We start from the raw sequence: 22,169 nt of genomic DNA, 5'->3' as shown, positions 1-22,169 counted from the left end.
CTCACCCCGCCGCGGGGATTCAAACCGCCAACCTTCTGATCGGCAAGTCCTAGGCTCTGTGGTTTAACCCACAGCGCCACCCGCGTCCCATGTCTAATAGGCTATTAGATCTTTCAAATATGCCCTCATGAGTTCCAAAACTTCCCTCTTCCCCTAGCATGGAGAAAGACCAAATATTTGGTTAAAATGGTTTACTTACAAACTCTGTCGGTCAGATTCATGTGCTTTTCCATACAGCATTCAGAAGAAGTTACACAAACAGTAAAACTTGGCTTAGTTACAGTGGTGAGAGTTCCAAAATTACTGGTAAATGAACTCAAGAGTGGCTTCTGAGAGCCATGCAGCTAAACTGGAGCAACCAACTTAGCCTTTTTACATGCTGTGCTCAGGTTGGTTGGGGGTTGAAGAATAGGCTTGATTACTCATTTCTTCCCAAGGTAAGGGAAATGGACATAGCTAAGCCTTAATTAGACTTAAGCATGTTGGTTATATGAGGCTGGTTATCTCACAGTTAGGGCCTCTTATCTGTTTTTCTCTCCCACTCTTAATATTGTCTCCCAGGCCCTTTGCAGAAAATGACAGTTACAGGGGTGGGGTTCTCCTTCACTATCTCATAAATCTAAAGAGTGTCCCACAGCTGCTGTCCCTTCACATCCAAGTAGCAGAAAGGGTTGGGTGGGCAATATAGCTAATGAAGAACTTGCTTTTTTCTTCCTCCCTCCCAATAACCCTTCCTTTTGTGTCATGTCTTTTAAATTGTGAGCCTGCAAGCAGGGACTAGTTTATCAGTGATATATGCAAGCCTTTCTCGCCTGAAGAGCAGGACAAAAAAAAATCCTAGATAAATAAATAAATGCAACAATCCTAAACCCAGTTCAGTTTTCTAGGGGCTGCTTCTTTGATTTGCTTTCAAAATGGAGAAGATATATAAAATGGTAGGCATATGAGGGATAAAAAAAATCAGATTCTGCAGAGAAGTGTTCAAAGATGTGCCAAACAATTTTCCCAAACTATGGTTAAAGCATGTGGTTAAAAGCGTAATCTCACAGGTTATAAGTAAATACAGTGGTACCTTGGGTTACATACGCTTCAGGTTACATACGCTTCAGGTTACAGACTCCGCTAACCTAGAAATAGTGCTTCATGTTAAGAACTTTGCTTCAGGATGAGAACAGAAATCGTGCTCTGGCGGTGCGGCGGCAGCAGGAGGCCCCATTAGCTAAAGTGGTGCTTCAGGTTAAGAACAGTTTCAGGTTAAGTACGGACCTCCGGAACGAATTAAGTACTTAACCCAAGGTACCACTGTAAGGCTAGATAGATGTAAAACAAAATATGTGGTTATGGATTTGATAATGGGTGACCTTTGGGAGGTAAATCTCCATAGATACATTCCAGAGAGAGTAGAGTGGTGGTTCTGAAAAGTAAGATAAAAGGAAGTATTTGGGTCCAGAATGGTTGTTTCTGCCTTTTGATTGTCATAAGGAGGACAGTCTGTGTCATTTCAGGGATGCTGTCAATTCATTGTATTTGTTTTAAAACAATGTACGTGGAGCTTCCAGGTGGTTCCTAATTCAAGTACTGACCAACCCAGACCAACTTCATAGCTCCAGCAAGGGTCATCTGGAGTTTGTATGGTTTTTCCACTTAAGCCAACATCATAGTTATATTTTTCTCCAAATATATATTGCCTGATAGTGTCCAGCTGGAACACTATTCTCCATTAATCTCTTTCTACTTGCAAATTTATACTTTATCTTAGAATCTCATTACATCTGATATTTCTTTGAATTAATTTCTGCCTAAGTGTAATTTGTAATAATTTCATTTGAAATTGCTTTAATTTAATTTCTTTGAAGTTGGTTCTACTGGTATTATTTCAGGTTGTATTCTAATGAAAACTTGAGTAACAGAATGTTTACAGACCGATGTTGCAAAGAATTCCTTGCAGTAACATATGTACGGATAGCATATTTTGTACCATAACTGTGACAAATCATTACCGTCATACTATTTGTTAACTGTACTAACATAGCAAGTTACTACCAGGTGTGTAAGTGGCATTTAAGATTGGGCTTCCAAGGACATGAGAATGTAGTTAATAAAGTTATGTAAAAAGATTTGCATCTAGAAAGAAAACGAGAGAGTGAATGCCAGAAACTATATATAAATTTAACAAATAATAATAAAACCCTGCAACCTCACACTGTGGCAGAATTCTCTGCTAGAAGGCCCTGGAGAAAAATTAGACACTTCATATGATTCAGACACTTTCAACCAATGGTAAATGATGCTTATTAAGACCTGAATAGGAAAGCAGTATTTTAAACTAATTTGAAAACTTAATACAGTGGTAAAACAGCCTCCCTGCCATTAAAGATGCTTTCAAATGGATTTTAAACAGTCTCTCAGCTGGATAATTTGCCATTTTACAAAACTGTGGAAAAAGTGTCCAGCCAAGAGACAGGGCCAATATAATTATAATAGTAAATGCAAATACTGAAGGAAAATTAAGGTTTCCAGAAAATGAGCAGAATATCTGGCATCAACTGTTATTATACTGAACTGAATGAGGACACCAAGTTTCCTAATGCTATATTGATTTCAATAGGGAGTCTCCTGGAAACACAGGAATCTTAGAGACAAGTTTTTTCGCTGGCTGAGAGACAGACCAGTGATTTGATTACAGGTTTTAAATATACCTACCAGTAAGTCAAGGGAGTGAGTGCAGGGTTCCCACATCCCAATTCTTATGAATCACCCTTCCACTCTGCAAATGCAGTTTTCCCACACCATGCTGCCCACAACATACTGATACTTCCTGGACAAACTGTGGGCACTGCAAACACCCAAAAAGCCCAGCTACTTCCTCTCCTTCTTTCAGTTCCTTGTTAGGACGCTGAACCTTTTATTCAAGTAATATTTCCTCCACAACACAATGGGTAGTATTGAAACATTATCACACTGACAACAGTGGTACAAAATGACTTAGACTGACATTCTAAGGTAAGGGTAAAGGGACCCCTGACCATTAGGTCCAGTCGTGACCGACTCTGGAGTTGCGGTGCTCATCTCACTTTATTGGCCAAGGGAGCCGGCGTACAGCTTCCGGGTCATGTGGCCAGCAGGACTAAGCGACTTCTGGCGAACCAGAGCAGTGCACGGAAACGCCATTTACCTTCCCGCTGAAGTGGTACCTATTTATCTACTTGCACTTTGACATGCTTTCGAATTGCTAGGTTGGCAGGAGCAGGGACCGAGCAACAGGAGCTCACCCCGTGGCGGGGATTCGAACCGCCGACCTTGTGATCGGCAAGTCCTAGGCTCTGTGGTTTAACCCACAGCGCCACCTGCGTCCCAACTAACATTCTACTCTAACCTATTTAGCATATCCAATTGCCATCATGAACACAAATTTGGCATATCCTTTGAGCAAATACCTAACTCCTTAGCACCTAGGCTGCAATGCTACCCATGTTACCTGGGAATAAACCACAGTGATTTCAATGGGACTTACTTTTGAGTCGACATGGTTACGACTGTGCTATTAACTTTTATTTTCATCACTTATGAAAAGTGAATGGGGTATGCTAAAATAGATTAGGCTATCAAAACAAGCAGCTGAGCAAATTGACACCTCTTACTTTAATCATTTATTTACATGAATAGCCTGCCTCAATGGAACTCCAAGAAAATACTCAAAAATTTAAATATATATATTTTTAAGGGAAATAGTTACAGTTCCTTGTTCTTTTAAGAAGCATGGTTTGAATTCCAAAGACAGATAAAGAAGTAGAAAAGTCTGGGCATTTATGTTAAGAGACATAAATACAAACTCCAGTTTTTCCCAAAGGCAAACAAATGGGCATGTTATTCACCTGTGGCCTTGTGGGAGCAGTACATTCCCAGTCTTACTTATTTTTTCTCATGAAATTGCATAGTTTGTTTGCCATGGAGACGCAGATTGCAGCTATAACAAAGGCGGGATTTTTTCATCTCCGCCAAGCTAAGCAGTTGGTCCCTTATCTCTCTCGCCCTGACCTAGCCACTGTGATCCACGCAATGGTCACCTCTAGACTTGATTATTGTAACTCACTCTACGTGGGGCTGCCCTTGAGACTGACCCAGAAACTACAGCGGGTGCAGAATGGCGCGGCGAGACTCCTTATGGGGTCCTCGCCGTGGGATCACATTCACCCAGTGCTATACCAGCTGCACTGGCTCCCGGTGGAGTACAGGATCAGGTTTAAGGTGCTGGTTTTAACCTTTAAAGCCCTATACGGCCTAGGACCCTCATACCTATGGGACCGTCTCTCCTGGTATGCCCCACGGAGGACCTTACGGTCTTCAAACAAAAACATATTTTTGGTCCCCGATCTGGTGGAACGCTCTGTCACAAGAGACTAGGGCGCTGTGGGACTTGACATCTTTCCGCAGGGTCTGCAAAACAGAGCTGTTCCACCAGGCCTTTGGCCAAGGCACAGTCTGACCCCCTCCTTTGGTAATCCTCACAGAACTCTCCAGCCCAATGGTTGCCATTAATTTAATTTAAATTGATTTTGAATTGATTTTGAATTGATTTTAGAATGCTGTGTTACTTTTATTGTTGTTAGCCCTGCTTCGGCTGGGGAGGACGGGATATAAATATTTTTTAATTATTATTATTATGTATTATTATTATTATTATTATTATTGGAATGTATAATTGTTCACATCAAACTCCTTATTGATGCTCAGAGAACCAACTATCAGTAAATGTCTCCATTTAAATAATAATAATCTATGCATAAGTCTGATAATATTTTTGTTGTGAAATAAAACAGCCCTTCTAGTTTGGCCTCTTATTCTGGCTGAGCATTTGTGAAGTGAGTTATTTAAACTGATTAAAATTAAATTAGATTGCCTGTTAATACTCAAGGTTGTTAAGCTAAAGAACTATGGAGGTTTTTAATCATCCTGAAAAGTTTATTGTGACTAGGAACTCTTCATGAACAGTTAAGGGCATACTCTGTTTCTGTAGTAAAGTAGGAAGAAAGGGGATGTTGTTAATGTTTGAAGAATTGAAATGGGAACTAAAGGACTATCGTTCTGCACTTTACTGACACCTCAGGTGTTGCGGGACATCCTTGAGGAGATTGTGGCTCCATTTCTGGAAAATGAGCTAAACAGATGCAAACAGTTTGCAGAGACCTGTAAATGAATAAATAATTATTAAACAATTAGAAAAGGTTTCAAAGATTCATACAGCCCGAAATGCCGACTCCTGAAGTGAAGGATTTGGAGCGAAGGCTCAATCCCAGGCGGACACAGCCAGAACCTACATTCAATGCCAGAGCACAACTCAGGAGCAAATAAAAAGCAGCACTGAGCATGGACAGAGTGCACAGGCTTTCCTGGTCTGAGAGGCATCTGCTCCATCGCCACTGCTAAGAAATAAGCTACTCATGATTCTACATATTACAAAGAGAAATGAGATATGAGCATTCTTGATTCTTGAATTTTGGGATAAAGAGAAAAGATTGAAGGGGGCATACTTGTGCAACCCCAAATCATGTCCTTATAGTTAGGGTATTTATTAAGTTATTTAAAACATTTCTTTCTCATTTTTCAAGGAAGTCCAGAAAGATAGGAAGGAAGCTAAAAAAGCTACCTTAAACAGGTAGCCAGACCATTGGTGCATCTAGATCAGGACTCTCTATTGCAGGCTATAAGGCTATCAGGTTCACCTTTGTTTTTGGAGACACACCAACCATACACAAAAGCCATAAACTTTGAATCAAATAATTCTAAGTCGAGGCCAGGAATGTAGTTTGAGAGTAGCATAGATGAACTGACTTGGCAGTCCTTCCACACATCCCCTCCGACCGCCCTCCAGTTTTCATATTTTCAACAGTAATAGTTCTGTTTGCAGTGCACCAGATCCTGCTGTTCATTTTTCTTTCCCAGCTCCGCCTGGAAATGCCAAGAACCTGGGACCTTCTTACATGCATGGCAGCTATTGAGCCACAGCAGCCCTTCCTCAATTACAGCACTATACAACCCAATAAAAAACGTCATATGGTTGGTGGTAAAACTGTCTGGTCTGGTGCACTGCTTTCCTGTCTGTTCCTCCCTTCCTCTCTGCGCACCGCCCAGCTTGGCTGTTCTCCTGCATCATCCACATATACTCAGACCTCAGCCACTACTTCCCCAGTCGCTTGTGAAGGTTCAGCTGATTTGGTTGCCGTCGGATCTTGGGCTGTGCAGGAGGCAGGTAGGTGAGGATGGGCAGCCTGTGCTGTGATGATGCGGGTGGCTGCCTGGCTGCGTTCAAGAGGGGCAACAGGGCACGCTTCCTAGCTTGGCTTCCTGCTTGGGGCTGGTACTTTAGGGCCAATGAAGGTCTGCGTTGAAAAGGAAGCCAGTCCCAAGGCTGCAGCTTGGAAATCTCTCAGGAGATGCTAAGAAAGGGGGATCTGGGACTGCTAAGTCGATCCATCTACTCTGCAAGAAGTGGGAGCGGAGCTGGGCACAGCTAGGCGGGGCCACCAACCTCTGTCTCCCCCAAACGCAAGAGGGGCACCCCAGAATCCCTCACAGAGGATGCTGCTAAGACACAGCCTCTTGGATTGGGATCTGCTTCCTTGACATCCCTAAAGATAGCCCTATCTGAAGTAAACCAGCCTTGCAGCTGTAGTGGGCACAGTTGTCAAGTATTGAGGATAGGGTAACAACTGGAGCACTGCCACAAGGAACCATAGAGTATTGCCACAAGGAACCAAAGTGGGTGCACTCTTCCTACCTTGGATCAAATCTATGCTTCCAGGTGCCATAAGAAAGCTGCAGAAATAGCGCAGGATAGTGCGCACCCCAGAAATGATTTCTTTCAGCTTCTGCCTTCTGGAAGAAGGTACAGGGTTATAAAGACTAGGACTAGCCACCTGAGAAACAGTTTCTACCCAAATGCAATTTTGGTTTTAAACGCATTGTAAGGAGTCTGTATGGGAGTGTATTGTATTTAAAAATGGGGTATCAGAGTTTTTAGGGGGCTAACCAGGCTGGGATAGAAGGCTTGTTGGGTTTTGAATGTCTTATGTAGATTTTTCAGTTTCATTGTTCTGTATGGGACAATGACAATAAAGATATTGTATTGTATCGTATCGTATCGTAAACTTCTGCACTAGCTTACTTTGGGAAGATTTTCCTAGCAAGGAGATAAAGGGATGGGGAAAGTTTACCATATTTTTTGAACATCAGACAATTCGGCTTGAATAGGATACCAAAGAGGACACCTACGGCATCAAGATACATTATTTGTAGGGACGCAGGTGGCACTGTGGTCTAAACCACTAAGCCTCTTGGGCTTGCTGATAGGAAGGTCAACTGTTTGAATCCCTGAGACGAGGTGAGCTCCCGTTGCTCTGTCCCAGCTCCTCCCAAACTAGCAGTTTGAAAGCATGTCAAAGGACAAGTAGATAAATAGGTACTGCAGCAGCGGCGTTTCTGTGCACTCTGGCACTTGTCACAGTGTCCTGTTGCGTCAGAAGCGGTTTAGTCATGCTGGCCATGACCCGGAAAGCTGTATGTGGACAAACACCAGCTCCTTTGGCCTGAAGTGAGACGAGCACCGCAACCCCATAGTTGCCTTTGACTGGACTTAACCGTCCAGAGGTCCTTTACCTTTTTTTACATTATTTGTGTATGCATTACATTTCTGGACTATGTAAATTATTACACTGGTCAACAACAAATTTGTTGTCTGCATTTTTTCTGCTGATTTAGGACACATCTGATGCGCTGAATCCAAAAATCACATTGGTTTTGCTCAACCAGGTGAAGTTTTTGAGCTATGGCCACATGTCATTTTTTTACGTTTTTGTTCACATGTACGCTTGTGTGGAGCATTTTAGAAGAAGTTGGTGGGGGTAAAATGCCATGTTGAATAATAGTTTTGATTGGAAATGATTATTTTAACGACAAGAAGTATTCAGGTCTGATAGTTTTGGGTGATTATGTCGAAAAGGGATCAGTTTGAAGTTATAAAACCTTGAAATCTTCCATAAATTAGTGCAGCTCCATAAATTGGTGGGATCAACAGAAAGAACAGGAGCAGCCTCAAGTATCCTGATCTTCAATCAGCACATCGTCCTGTAGCTCATTGTGATGAAATTCCAGTGCCTATCTTCGGAGAACTTCCTGACATTAGTGACGAAGATGCCTCCAGTGTTGAAGAACAAGAAGTGGTTCTTGAAGATGATGCTCCACATCCATTTTCCCAAAAGGAGTTGAATGATCTAGTTCGTGACCTCAGCTCGTCAAAGGACTCTGCCGAACTGTTGGCATCCAGATTGAAGGGAAAAAACCTCCTCTCTGACAGTGCTCGCATCAGCTTCTTCCGCAACAGGCATCAAGAGTACCTCTGTTTTTTCTCGGAAGAGAAGGACTTGGTGTCCTGTGCAGATACTGCACAGCTTCTAGACTGAATTGTTAGAACCCAATACTAAGAATCTGTCAAGAATGTATAACTTGCTGTTGAAATGGAATACACAAGATGAAATAGTTAAATCAGCCATGATTAAGTGGGCACAGGATATTGGTCATAACATTATGTTTGCTGACTGGGAAAGGTTGTGGAACACCGGGATTAAATTTACGGCATGTAATGCCTTAAAAGAAAATATTATGAAAATGATTTATAGGTGGTACATGACCCCAGTCAAGCTTGCAAAAATTTACCACTTGCCTGACAATAAATGTTGGAAATGTAAAGAATCTGAAGGTACTTTTTACCATCTTTGGTGGACATGCCCGAAGATTAAGGCTTTCTGGGAAATGATATATAATGAAATGAAAAAGGTACTCAAATGTACTTTTCTTAAGAAACCAGAGGCCTTTCTCTTGGGCATTGTCGGCCAATTGGTGCCAAAGAGAGATAGAACTTTCTTTATGTATGCAACAACAGCAGCAAGAATACTTATTGCAAAGTATTGGAAGACACAAGATCTACCCAGCCTGGAAGAATGGCAGATGAAAGTGATGGACTATATGACACTGGCTGAGATGACTGGCAGAATCCGCGATCAGGAAAGAGAGACGGCGGAAGAAGAATGGAAGAAATTCAAGATTTACTTAAAGGACTATTATAAACTTGATGAATGCTAGAATGTCAAGGTTTTCAGAAAGAAAGGGTTACAGTGACATAAGATTAGATCAAGGAAAAGATTAAGATGACAGAGGTTGAAAAGAAATATCTACAAGTTGCTAAAAAATTATGGACATTGGGATGCAGAAAGGGGAGGTATGGGGGAGTCCGAGAAAAGAGGTTTATGGAAAAAAAAATATTATGAAACTATACGTGTTTGTATGTCTTTTTATGTGTTTGTTTGTCTTTAAAAAATGTTGTAAAATCAATAAAAATTCTATATATATATAAAAAAAGATACTGCACAGCTTCTGCTCAAGCTTGAAGTGCCACAGTATGAACCCAAAGATTGGAGACTGTTCATTGACAGCAGCAAGCGATCACTGAAATGTGTTCTGCTACACAACGGCAACCAGTTTGCCTCTATACCCCTGGCTCACTCGAGTACACTGAAGGAGAACTATGAAGCGGTGAAGTATATGCTGGAGAAAATTGGTTATGATCAGCATAAGTGGTTTATTTGTGTTGACCTGAAGATGGTGAACTTTTTGTTGGGACAACAGTCTGGCTTCACCAAGTACCCATGTTTTCTGTGCATGTGGGATAGTAGGGACCGTGCTCAGCATTACACGAAGAAGGACTGGCCTGTGCGGGAGGAATTGGTGCCTTGCAAAGTAAGGAACGTCATCAACGACCCTCTGGTGGACAGAGACAGAATACTCTTCCCACCGCTGCACATCAAGCTTGGCTTAATCAAGCAGTTCACCAAGGCTCTGGACAAGGATGGTGACTGCTTCACTTACTTGTGCCAGGCTTTTCAAGGACTGACCATGGAGAAGTTGAAAGCTGGCATCTTTGACGGTCCTCAGATCGGTCAGCTCATCAGAGATCCAGAGTTCGGAAAGTCAATGAACGAAGTGGAACTGGAAGCGTGGAAGGCATTTGTTCTGGTAGTGAAGAACTTTCTTGGCAACAATAAGGCCAGAAACTACGCAGAACTTGTCAACAACATGCTGACTGCTTTCAGAAACCTGGGCTGCAACATGAGCGTCAAGATGCACTACCTATTTTCACATATGGACCTGTTTCCTGAGAACCTGGGTTCAATGAGTGACGAGCAGGGGGAGAGATTCCATCAGGACATGAAAGAAATGGAGACCAGGTATCAGGGTTGCTAGGGCGCAGTGATGATGGCTGACTACTGTTGGACTCTGAAGAGAGACCTCCCTGCCGCTGAGCATTCCAGGAGTTCCAAGAAACGGAAGTTCAAGCCCTGAAGTTTGAAAAATGGTGAAGCAACATGCAATTTACGTGTACTTACCTTTATCAATGCCAACCATTCAGTTTACAGTAAACCTGACCTGATGGAGAGAAACGGATGCCATTTCCTGATTCAGCAGTGCAAAAATACCCTAAATCAGTTGTAGAAATCTAGACAACATTCAAAAAGTAAAAAATTGTTGCCCAGTGTTATTAATAATCTAGTGGTGTCATTGCAAACAAGAAAGGTCAGGGTTCTGCGGCAGAGAAGTAGGAAAGCTTCATTCATAGTTTTCACGAGAAATATGCAGCCACTACATCCCTCACAACTCGCTTTGTGCAGGCCTTCACCAACTCTGTGACCTCCGTGTGTTATGGACTACAGCTCCCCAAAACCCTTTCCTTTGTCAGCAGCCATGGTACTAATTCCAGCTGCCTGAATTCTGTGTGTGTGTCTCTCTAACAGTTCTGCCACACTACGTTGTGGAGCACCTAAGCATGGGAGCAGAAAGGCATCATGTACCTTGGAACACTCTATAGAAAACTGATACATATTATTAACACTTTTCTTCCTCCCACCCCACTCCTAAAGAGCAAAGATGGCTGGTATAATTCAGATGTGTCCACTGCGTATTGAAGATGATGGGACCCTCTTTTTTGAAGGTAACTCTCGCCTGGATTATTTTGGTTTCATTTTCTGCAGAGGTGTTGCTATGGCCATAATCAGGGTCCTACCCCCAAATGACTATAGTGGTACCTCGGGTTACATACGCTTCAGGTTAAATACGCTTCAGGTTACAGACTCTGCTAACCCAGAATTAGTGCTTCAGGTCAAGAACTTTGCTTCAGGGTGAGAACAGAAATCGTGCTCCGGCGGCACGGCAGCAGCAGGAGGCCCCAGTAGCTAAAGTGGTGCTTCAGGTTAAGAACAGTTTCAGGTTAAGAACGGACCTCCGGAACGAATTAAGTACTTAACCCGAGGTACCATTCAGAGTGGCAGATGGAGGCAGTGGCAAATAGACCTGGTGTCAGCTCCTGAGTCAGCATGGTATGCTGGTCACCACAGGATCAATCTCTCTCTCTCTCACACACACACACACACTTCATAGTTAGTGTGGCTGAGCACGTGCATAATTTCAATGCTCATTTTATTTTTTAAAAAGCCATCATTTTCTACAACAAAATGGTGCTTAACTGTGTTTAGCATCAGGGCAGCAAGCCCAATTTTATTTTCAACATTGACTGGTAGCGGTTTTCCAGGGTTTCTGATAAGGGTTTCCCAACCCCACCTGGAGATGTCAGGATTGAACCAGGGATGTTAGCTCTGCCACTGAGCTATGGGCCTTCCCCATATGGAGCAAGGATGGCACCCCACGTTTTAAAGTGAAATGAAGTCATACATGTTGCCATCTGAAGAGGAGTGTTGGTAACAAACCATTATGGCCAGAGTGCAAGATTAGCAAATTGCACCGCTAGGACTAAACACGATTAATTCTGATTTGGATAAGGCCCAGTATCTCCAGAGAAAGCATGTAAGGCAATAAGGTAATATCTGAAGGAAAATGTATGATGTGGGTTGTGACTCTTTAAAAAAAATAGGGCAATGTTTACATAATAATATAAGCAGAGGGCAAAATAGACAATTGGCTGCCCTTGTAGGTGAGCGATTCAGGGGCTGTTCTCCACTGCCTGTGGGTACTCAGTATATTTCTGTTGGTAGCAACACTTATCAGCACTTAGGAAACAGTCTGCGGTTCAGTGGCAGAGCTCCCATTTGCTATGGTTAAGTCCTAAATTCAACACTAGGCACCTCTAATTAAAGGACTCCTTGTAGCCTGGCTGCAAACTAGGAGATCAAACTGCCTGTCAACCTACACATCAGTGGGCTAGATGGACCAAGTGGTTTGATGCAGCAAAGAGTGGGGGGTGGGAAACCTTCTGCTATGGAATTAGGAAATTCTGTTTCCTTGTTTCCAAGCTCCCCCTCCCTCTGTTGAAATTGGGCTTGAAAGAAGTGTTCTCTTGTAGCCAATGCTAACAGGCTGTGGTATGTATTTGGATGCTGTGTGCAGTGCCTGCTGTTTCTCCAATTTGCAAATACAGTGGTACCTCCGGTTACAGATGTTTCAGGTTACAGACTCTGCTAACCCAGAAATAGTACCTCGGGTTAAGAACTTTGCTTCAGGATAAGAACAGAAATTGTGCTCCAGCGGCGCGGCAGCAGCAGGAGTGGTACCTCAGGTTAAGAACAGTTTCAGGTTGAAGATAGACAAAGACTGGAAGGTGTTTAAAGGATACTTGGAAAATCATATTGACAAATCAGAACTCCTATTAGAATAAACAAGTTCCGTTATAAATACCGAAATACTAAATAAGATGGATAACAATGTGTAACAGAAAAAGAAGCAGAAAAGTTGGTTTAAAAATGTGTGAAAGAAAGTAAGAGAAGTGGAAAGAAATTGCAATTGAGTAGATTGGAAGTCTAACACAAGGGTGGTGTAATGAATATAGGGGTTGCTCGTGCGTAAGTTGCCGCCACTCCTGGCTATGTTGCCTTGTTAAACCTTTTCTGTCTGGACAGCCCTTCACTTCGGGGCTGCCTCAGTCGCTAGCAGAATCCGTCAGTGGGCGTTTCTTAAACCTTTTCCAGCATAAAAGCTGTTTGACGCCAAGTCTCCTCCTACTCTCCCTGCGCGGAAGTCTTCTGCGCAGGGTGGGCGTGGGTAGCGGAGGACCCGTGCTCTCCCCGCTGGTGTCCGGTGAAGAGTCCTGGAGCCCTCTCGCCGATTCCCCCATCAGCCCCTCTATATCCCTGGTCTTGCGCTGATTTCCTTCCCCAGCTAACGGGCTGCCTCTCTCCCTGCTGGGTCCCTCTCCAGCATCACTTGGGAGCCTTCCCTCCGCCTCTGGCTCTGATGTCAGTTCCCTGACAGGTGGGGTGAGGGATGGTGGTGGGAAAAGGAAGTATCTATGGGACTGAGTGTGGGTATGTATGAATATTTTTAAGGATTATATGCAATGTATGTTTGTTTGTTTGTATATTCGTAATATGTATGTATTAATGATGAATTATTTTAATAATAAAATATTTAAAAAGAACAGTTTCAGGTTAAGAATGGACCTTCAGAACGAATTAAGTTCTTAACCCGAGGTACCACTATATGCCCACAGGCAGGGGCAGCCCACCCATGAGGCAAGATGAGGCGCCTGACACAGATGGCAGGATCCTTGGGGCAGCAGATCTGGCTTCCAAGAAATGCATTGCCTGCTGCCGCTGCCATGGTAGCAGCTACAGCTGTGGCATGCTCCTTGGAGACCAGATCCGTTGCCTTCTTGGCAGCTCCTCCACAGTAATCTCTTGGCAAATAGAAGGCAGTTTTGGTGCCACAATGTAGATCTTCATCCCCTCCGTTCCTGATGTAGATCTCCATTCACTCCTTCTTCCCTTTTTGGCTGGGGGTTGTGGTTTACCTCAGGAGTCAAAATGTCCTGGGCCAGCCCTGCCTATAGGCCCCAAAGGGCTGACAACCCCTGTTCTAATCAAATTGGTAATAGGCAGGGGGGCATGTTGGGGGGAAAATAAATATGAATTCATTTGAATTCAGCGGGATGGGGGGATAGAATACACCCAGCTAGCAAATAATCAATTGTCTGGATGCACTCTAACAACATTTTCCCATTCTCTCCCTACTCTGTTCGTGGTTTGGCTGGAACAGAAGATGAAGGTAGTTGTAAATTCTCTGTTATAAATTACTCAACAAACAAGAGTTGTGCCAATATTTTGTGGTGTTACACTTTTGTATGGAGAATTGCGGCTTTATGGGATAGGTGGTTTCTCCCCCCATTTAATCAAATGCTGTGGAAAATCAGTATTGGGCCATTTCCTCACTGTCAGCTTTCTTTCTAACTTCAGGAATGAATTAATAAGATCAAGTGGTTTCACATGCCCAGCTGAACATCACATAGCAAGAATGGCCGTGGTTTTGTGCAAGACATGATGCAAAGCCACCAAACTTTCAGTAAATTAAATGACATGTAACAGCACAACCAATCAGATTTATGCACCAATATAACAGCAATTGTATACAGTGCTGTGTTACCCAAGACAAAAGAACAAAAAATAATAATCAAGAGGTGGAACCGATGTAGTTCAAAGATTATAATCCTAGTCCAGAATTATGGTTTACTAAACTGAGAACAAGTGTTGTGACCACATCTTTCATTGTCAATCCTCACTCAGCTTCAGCACATCAATCAAGTCTTATTGGCAGTGTTTCCCCTTACTTCCGAATAGGGAAACTGTGGTTTAATTTCCATTTATAAAACAGGATATGAAACCAGGGTTAGTGAGTGGTTTCATATCCTTTCTGGCTAGGAGCAGTGTTCTGAGTTTCCCAGTTCAGGTGTAATGGGAAACTGCGGCTTAATACTCAGAAGAGAAGAAGAGAGTGCTTACACATGGTGTAATAAAATATGGTTGGGGAGGGGACAAGATCTAGGCCTACTGAAAATACTGATTCAAAGGTGAACCTGCCTGAAGAAAAGTTAATTCAGCATTCAAGTGTTAGAAAATTGCCCCACTTCAAAGCACTCATGTGGGGTACAATTATTATTATTATTATTATTATTATTATTATTATTATTATTATTATTAATTTATGTATTTATACCCCAGCCACTCTGGGCGGCTTCCAACAGAATATTAAAAACACGATAAAACCTCAAACATTACAAACTTTCCCAAACAATTACTTTCTGGAAGAGAAAAATCTACAGCCCTCCTTCTGAATCCACATTTATCATGTCTCCTGAAAGGTTTAGAAGCAGACAGCTTTAAAAAATCTGAAAAATTCAAGGCAGCACAGATCTTCCGAAACCAAGAAAATCACGTGCTCATCGTGAGACCAGAGGATGATGCTGATGCCACGGCAGCATTTGAGCCCATGACAGACGAAGAAATGATAAACGGTACAGTAATATTTCCGACCCTTCCTTGAAGTCTTAACCGGTTTCACCTATCCCACCTTATTTTTTTCTCTTGCTTCATGTATTCAGGAACAAAATAAAACATTTAAGAACAACAACTGCAGGTGTGTACAGTTAGATTGCTCATTAGGAAATAGCTTTGTAAGGCTAAGAGAAGTTTAATCATGGAACAAGTTGTGCAAAGAGAGTTGTGAATCCATTGCAGTTTTTAAAGACAACCTATAATAAACAGGAAATGCATTTGGAGCACACGGATAGTTAAAAACCACTAGTTGTCTTACAAGGTGCACTGAGCTATACCTGTAAATGTTCATGGCTCTGCCACCACATCCCTCTTTGATGAAACACAGAAAAACAACTTTTGGGGGGAATCACAAGTAAAAGGGTACTACAGTGATACCTTGGTTCTCAAACGCCTTGGTACTCAAACAACTTGGAACCCAAACACTGCAAACCTGGGAGGGCTCCAGTTTGCGAACTTTTTTCAGAAGCCAAACGTGCTCTGGTTTGAGTGTTATGCTTCTGTTTTGAGTGTTACGCTGATGATTTGAGTGCCACACTTCTATTTTGAGTGTTATGCTGAAGTCTGTCTGGTTTTACTACTTACCGTATTTTTCGGCCCATAGGGTGCACTGGCCCATAGGGCGCACCTAGGTGTTTTTTTTGGGGGGGGAATAAAGAAAAAAAATTGGGGACGCAGGCAGCTTTCCGCAAGCCGTGGGAGACCGGCGCGAAGTCCTGCGGGCTCCCAAGGCTTGCGGAAAGCTTCCTGAAGCCTGGAGAGCGAGAGGGGTCGGTGCGCACCTCGCTCTCGCTCTCCAGGCTTCAGCGAAAGCCTGCATTCGCCCCATAGGACGCACACACATTTCCCCTTCATTTTTGGAGGGGAAAAAGTGTGTCCTATAGGGCGAAAAATACGGTATTTTGAATTTTTGTTTTTGCAGCTCTTTTTTGTTTTGTGTCTGTGTCTGTGTGGAACCCAGTTCAGCTACTGATTGATTGATTGTGTGACAGCAGTACATTGTTTATTGCTTTCATTTTATGGATCAATGCCCTCGTTAAACAGTAAAATCCATGTTAAATTGCTGTTTTAGGGGTTGTTTTTGAAAGTCTGGAACAAATTAATCCATTTTGCATTACTTTCTATGGGAAAGTGCGCCTTGGTTTTTGGAACACTTTGGTTTTGGAACGGACTTCCAGAACGGGTTAAGTTTGAGAACCAAGGTACCACTGTATTGTGCTCATGACCTGCTTCTGAGCTTCCCATTAGAACATCTGGTTAGCCAACATGAGAACAACATGCTGGAGTAGATGGAGTCTGACCCAGCAGTACACTTAAGTTCAAACTCATATATCATGTTCTTTAAAAGCCATCACTTTTATGCAGATATCTGGTCAGCCCCCATTGCCACCTGATTCAGCTTGTCTTAAGCAAGCGACCGCTGCTTGCTCTTGTAGAAGTGTTGAATATTTGCTCCAGCCTTCACTAAAAACAAGGCAGAGACCAACAGTTAATCACACAAAGGCCACATGTTCTTGTTGTTGTTGTTTAGTCGTAGTCGTTTAGTCGGACCCCATGGACCAGAGCACGCCAGGCACTCCTGTCTTCCACTGCCTCCCGCAGTTTGGTCAAACTCATGCTGGTAGCTTCGAGAACACTGCCCATCCATCTCGTCCTCTGTCGTCCCCTTCTCCTTGTGCCCTCCATCTTTCCCAACATCAGGGTCTTTTCCAGGGAGTGTTCTCTTCTCATGAGGTGGCCAAAGTATTGGAGTCTCAGCTTCATGATCTGTCCTTCCAGTGAGCACTCAGGGCTGATTTCCTTCAGAATGGATAGGTTTGATCATCTTGCAGTCCATGGGACTCTCAAGAGACTCCTCTACTGCTGGTCAAATGCTTTTGAGTCACCAACACAAGGTTACACACTTTTGAGGTTTCTTGGTGCAGAAATCCAGCATGCTGAATACATCACATCTTACTGAAGTTGTGCCCACTTAATCAAAGGGAAGGGGTGATGAATGATGTTGACAGTAGGCGATAAACCTCAAGGAAAGTGGTGCAATTGTAGGCACTCAGCTCTGAGGCTTTGTTAGCCACTGCTAGAGACTTTTCCAAAAGGTGCCCAATTGTCCTTTGTGCGCAGAACCTGGAATCTCGTTGAATATTCACATTTACCAAGACAGCAACCTGAGAGGACTGCCAGTGGCCTTCAGCACAAAGTGGAACGGTGAAACATACATCATGCAAATCGTGAAAGACGGTAGCAACATGAAGGTGGTGTTTAGGGTAAGCCACTGCCAATTGCCATAAAGACTCACTTTTAAAGTTCTCTACCTTTAACGTTGCAGCCTTGTTGACTCTCTAGGAGGGAATTGCACAGGCCAAGAAGGGAGGGATGAGGAATTGGCTGAGTGATCTTTTCGCAGCAGACTGACCCAGTTTGACAGTCCCAAACTTCCTTGTGCATTGGAACATATACGTTCCAAAAATATGTATGCTATGATTAAAATGTGTATAAGATGTATATTTCACAGGAAAGTGCATGAAAAGAATTGAAATTTATGTATTTTGAGAAAACACATAGTGTGTGTAATTTATTATTATTTAATTTATGATATTCAGTTATATACATTTCAATAGTTTTACAATCATTTTAACATTTCAAAACTCAACTGCCTTCCTCTTCTTTCTGTGGTTCCTTAAATTTATTAGCTCGATATAGTTCTGTATAAAAACTCACAAATTAATCTCTTATTTTTTTAGGGTTTTTCCACAACTCTGCCTCCTCTATTAATTTTATTTATACAGGATTTTCCTTGTCTTTTCTTTATTTGCCATGCTAATAGTTTCCCTGGTTTGTTAGCGTGTTTGAATTGTTTCTGTTTTAAATATTTAATTTCCCACTCTATTTCTTGATTTATTATCAATGAGAACTGTGTTTGCAATATCTTAATATCCTGTTTCACAATCTCTTTTCGAGGGGAATTTATTTATTTTTCTTTTCGTTTTATTTCTTCTAAGGTTTCTTGCTTTTCCAAAACTCTCTTCTTTTTTTGGTATGCGGTACAAAATCCTTTCCCAATCTTTTATTAATCAAAATCCTTCTGCGTTTCTTTGACAATGTGTGTTTCCTGGAGGCAAATCATGTCCAAATTTAACTTTTTTTTCTGTACTAGCCATGATTTTATCAACAAGGTTTTTTTTTAAAAAAAGAAGGTTCAAAATTAGTTATTATTTTAAATAATAAGAAGTACAAAATGGGGCAGAATGGACCAATGATTGAGCACCAGTGTAAGTGAAATGGGACCAACTTTGGAAAGGCCAGTAAAACATTTTAAGTAGATTAAATAATATCAAGTAGTCCCATTTGTCTCTGTGCAAATGCTCAAGTAACACAGAAAAAGCAGGTTTACATGTAACACCAAACCAGTTTTTCCCAACAGTCGTATGCACACCAGCTTCTCAATCCAGGTTTCAGATCCTGGTTTCATGGACATTCACAAACCATGGTTTGTCTGATAGCACAAATTCAGATATCACAACAAACCGTGGTTTGTTGCATTACATCTCACTGTGCACAATCACGGCTAGAGCATGGAGCGACCAGGGCCAAGTCATGGTCATGTGAAACTGTCTGATGAGCATCTACAGTGTTTCATTTTCCATGTGAGTTACATATCAAAGTATTAACCAGTTCCCAGAACTACTTACAGTGACAGGATCCTATTGCTTGAGTCTACTCTCCAACAAGGGTCTTAAATTACAGAGAGGCGTATTTTATTCAAACACTGAGAAGCCTTCCTAAACTGGCGGTTTAGCATGAGGTCTCTCTGGGCTTCTTTTGCCTCTGTGTTTGATGATCTGATCAAGGCCTTGCTTCAGACACTGTTTGCAAGATTCTGAACTTTCTTTGAGATAATACATTTCTAATCTTCCTTCTTTCCAGCCAAGAGACGTCCCAGAATTCATTCCAGGAGAAAAAAGTGATATGCTATTCTTCAAAACCCCATTTTCCAAAGCTGACAGACAATTCTACAGATTTGAGTCCTCACTGGAGCAAGGCTACTTCCTTGCCTTTGAGAGAAATGAGAGGAACAGAGTCACACAACTGGTGATAAAGAGAATCGATGGAATAGACGAGTCTATAAAGCTACATACTTCCCCACTTCCCAGAAGAAAAATATAACCATCGCAAGAAAAACATAAGCAAAATAATACTAGAAATGGAATACAAACAAGTAAAACAAATAATATAGAATACTGTATTGTAATGAAAAACATCACATCCCTAATAAATAAATCTTGGAATATCTGTATAACACACTGCAGAGCCCCGAATGAAAAACACACAAGGTTTATAGGATCACGGGATTTGCAGTATAAAGAAATGTTTTGTTATAAAGCTCTCTGTGTCACTTTTCTAAGTGGCTGTTTGATGACTGTGAATGCTATACGCAATTTGAGTTGATGAATATTTTTGTACAGAGTATTTTGAACTAAGGCCTACTATTCAGTGCTCCTGAGAAAGTTGCGTAATAAAATACATTGGGCATTTTATAACTCTTAGTAAAGTTTCCTGCATCTTCATACCATTTTGAGTCTTGCCTTTTTCTCATGCATTTGTATTCCTGCCCATGATTAACCAGTATAGATGTACAATAAGCCATCTTTTAGCAGATGAGATCTACCTAGTCCAGAACCAGCTGAGGTATCAAATATGGGCCTTTGCCGGCTAGGAACCTAAAATCCTTTTACTGGAGATTGAGCCCAGAACTTCCTCAGTGTGCTCTACAGACGCTGAAATAATCATGTCATTCACACAAAGAAGTTTATGTGCAAGAAAGTGCTTCCTCATTGTAATAATCAGATACACGCACAATGACTCATTTATGACCATCTCTGTTGCCTTATCCTTGAAAAATGTGAGTAAGCGTCTAGTCACATTTTCACAGAGACAAGTAATTAAAACAGCTCTGTAACAAAATGTATCCCATTTTTAAAAGGGTCCAACTTATTAAGAACCATTCCAACCAGTTTAAAAACAGTAGGTTGACCTCCCCGCTACAAATTTCCATATTTGTCACCAAAGAAATACATTTATGCAACAAAATCTACCACTTCAGCAAAAGCAACTATGAACAATAGATTTTCTTCCTGAGGAAAATTGGCAGTGTGAAGGTGACAGACTGGGGAAATCTCTTGCAGCTGCAAATCAACACGTGCTGTGAATACCTTGATGAACATGGTGGATCAATTTAGATGTTACCCTATTACAGCAATTTGATTTAAACCAGTTTCTGTTTGAATGTCACCTTGTTTACTTATAGCTAGTTTATTATGATTTTTAAAGTGTGTTTTTCTAACCTGCTTTTATAAATCAACACAACATTTAAAAACTCATCCAAACTTCTGCACATCTTCAAGTCCGCACCACACAAAGGAAGTACTGCAAAGATTCCAAAGCAGCCATTACCAAGCTGGTGCCCTCCAGATGTTTTGACTACAACACCCATCAGCCACAGCTAGCTGGCTGTGGCTGATGGGTATTGTAGTCCAAAACCTCTGCAGCATAACCACCAGCTTGATGAAGGCGGCTCTAAAAATTCTATTTAATGCACCAGATGAAGAGGCTAGAAGCAACACCACTCAAGGAAAGAGTCAAAATTAATGATGACACAGCCCTTCTCCAAAGGCAATACAGGAACTTATTATCAAACCATTTCACCTTTAGTGTGTGTGCTTGTACAGACAAATTGCATGAAGACTACAAAGTTAAATATTTTAACAATTTCAGTATTGTAACATGCAGATAATTTGCTCTCAGTTTGTTATACACTTTAAGAGTGGTAGCAAAATATTTAGCTGCCTTCTCTGTCATGTAAGGTGTAGTATCTGCTAATAGTTCTGTGACTGTAGGTTGTTCTAAACAGTTTTTTATACAGTGGTACCTCGGGTTACATACGCTTCAGGTTACAGACTCCGCTAACCCAGAAATAGTACCTTGGGTTAAGAACTTTGCTTCAGGACGAGAACAGAAATCGCATGCCAGCAGCGGGAGGCCCCATTAGCTAAAGTGGTACCTCAGGTTAAGAACAGTTTCAGGTTAAGAACGGACCTCCAAAACGAATTAAGTTCTTAACCTGAGGTACCACTGTATTGTGTTTTAATGTTGTAACCCCCCGGGACCTTAGAGTGAAGGGCAGGTGAACAAAAACAATATAAAATTAATATAAGCAATGGACAAGTAAGTGCTTCACGTAAGTCACTGCGGAATTTGCACGAAAAGGTATGTGAAAGAGAATTTCCATCTCCTCAGACCCACATGGACACTGACATTCTGCCATACAGCCCATCAGTAGGGCCTTAAATCAAAGTGGAAGGGCATTAAACAATATAGCCAACTTCGACAAGCCCTAACACAAAAGAGAGATTTGCAATGAGGAATAAGTCTATTTCAGCTACAAACCAAGAGTTAAGTCCAACTACTGCCAGTGAGGAAATCAATTAAGGAAAAACAATGAAGTCAAAAGAAATGCAAATAGATAGAGAGCTGTTTGTTTCTGCAGTTTTGTAGTGTTTTCTGGTACAGACACCTGAAAATCTGAGGTTTGTTTTTAAAGCAAGTTTCTAGACCTTGTGACCATGGAAATGCATTGTGGGGGCGGAAATGGGGAAGGTAGGAACAAGCAGGAACCTCAGTCTCAAACTCCTTGGTTCAAACATGGGAGTTTAAGGTCATTCACTATTCTGGGAAAATCCCTGCTTCAGACAGCCCTCAGATATGAGCACCAGAGCTGTTGGACTC

General features: G+C 41.9%; 1 protein-coding gene and 1 long non-coding RNA gene across 3 annotated transcripts in view; one reads left to right on the top strand and one right to left on the bottom strand.

Annotated features, from left to right (window-relative positions):
* The window catches only part of BCO2 (beta-carotene oxygenase 2), a gene marked incomplete at its 5' end in the record, with an annotated part of 75,304 nt that overhangs the window by 42,100 nt on the left and 11,035 nt on the right, over positions 1-22,169 (bottom strand). The window lies entirely within an intron of this gene.
* LOC309519869 lies at positions 13,996-19,956 on the top strand. 2 transcript variants are annotated; one of them, XR_014214030.1, is made up of 4 exons: positions 13,996-14,103; positions 15,194-15,346; positions 17,508-17,650; positions 19,311-19,956. It is a non-coding gene; the product is annotated as an uncharacterized lncRNA (long non-coding RNA). The 2 variants fall into 2 exon arrangements; XR_014214031.1 differs by lacking the exon at positions 13,996-14,103 and having other exon boundaries at positions 15,102-15,346.

The sequence above is a fragment of the Podarcis vaucheri genome (genome assembly GCF_965113315.1).
Source record: "Podarcis vaucheri genome assembly, chromosome: 15".
NCBI lineage: Eukaryota > Metazoa > Chordata > Lepidosauria > Squamata > Lacertidae > Podarcis > Podarcis vaucheri.
The sequence above is the reverse complement of the archived record's forward strand: the minus strand, read 5'-3'. Positions and strand labels throughout refer to the sequence as shown.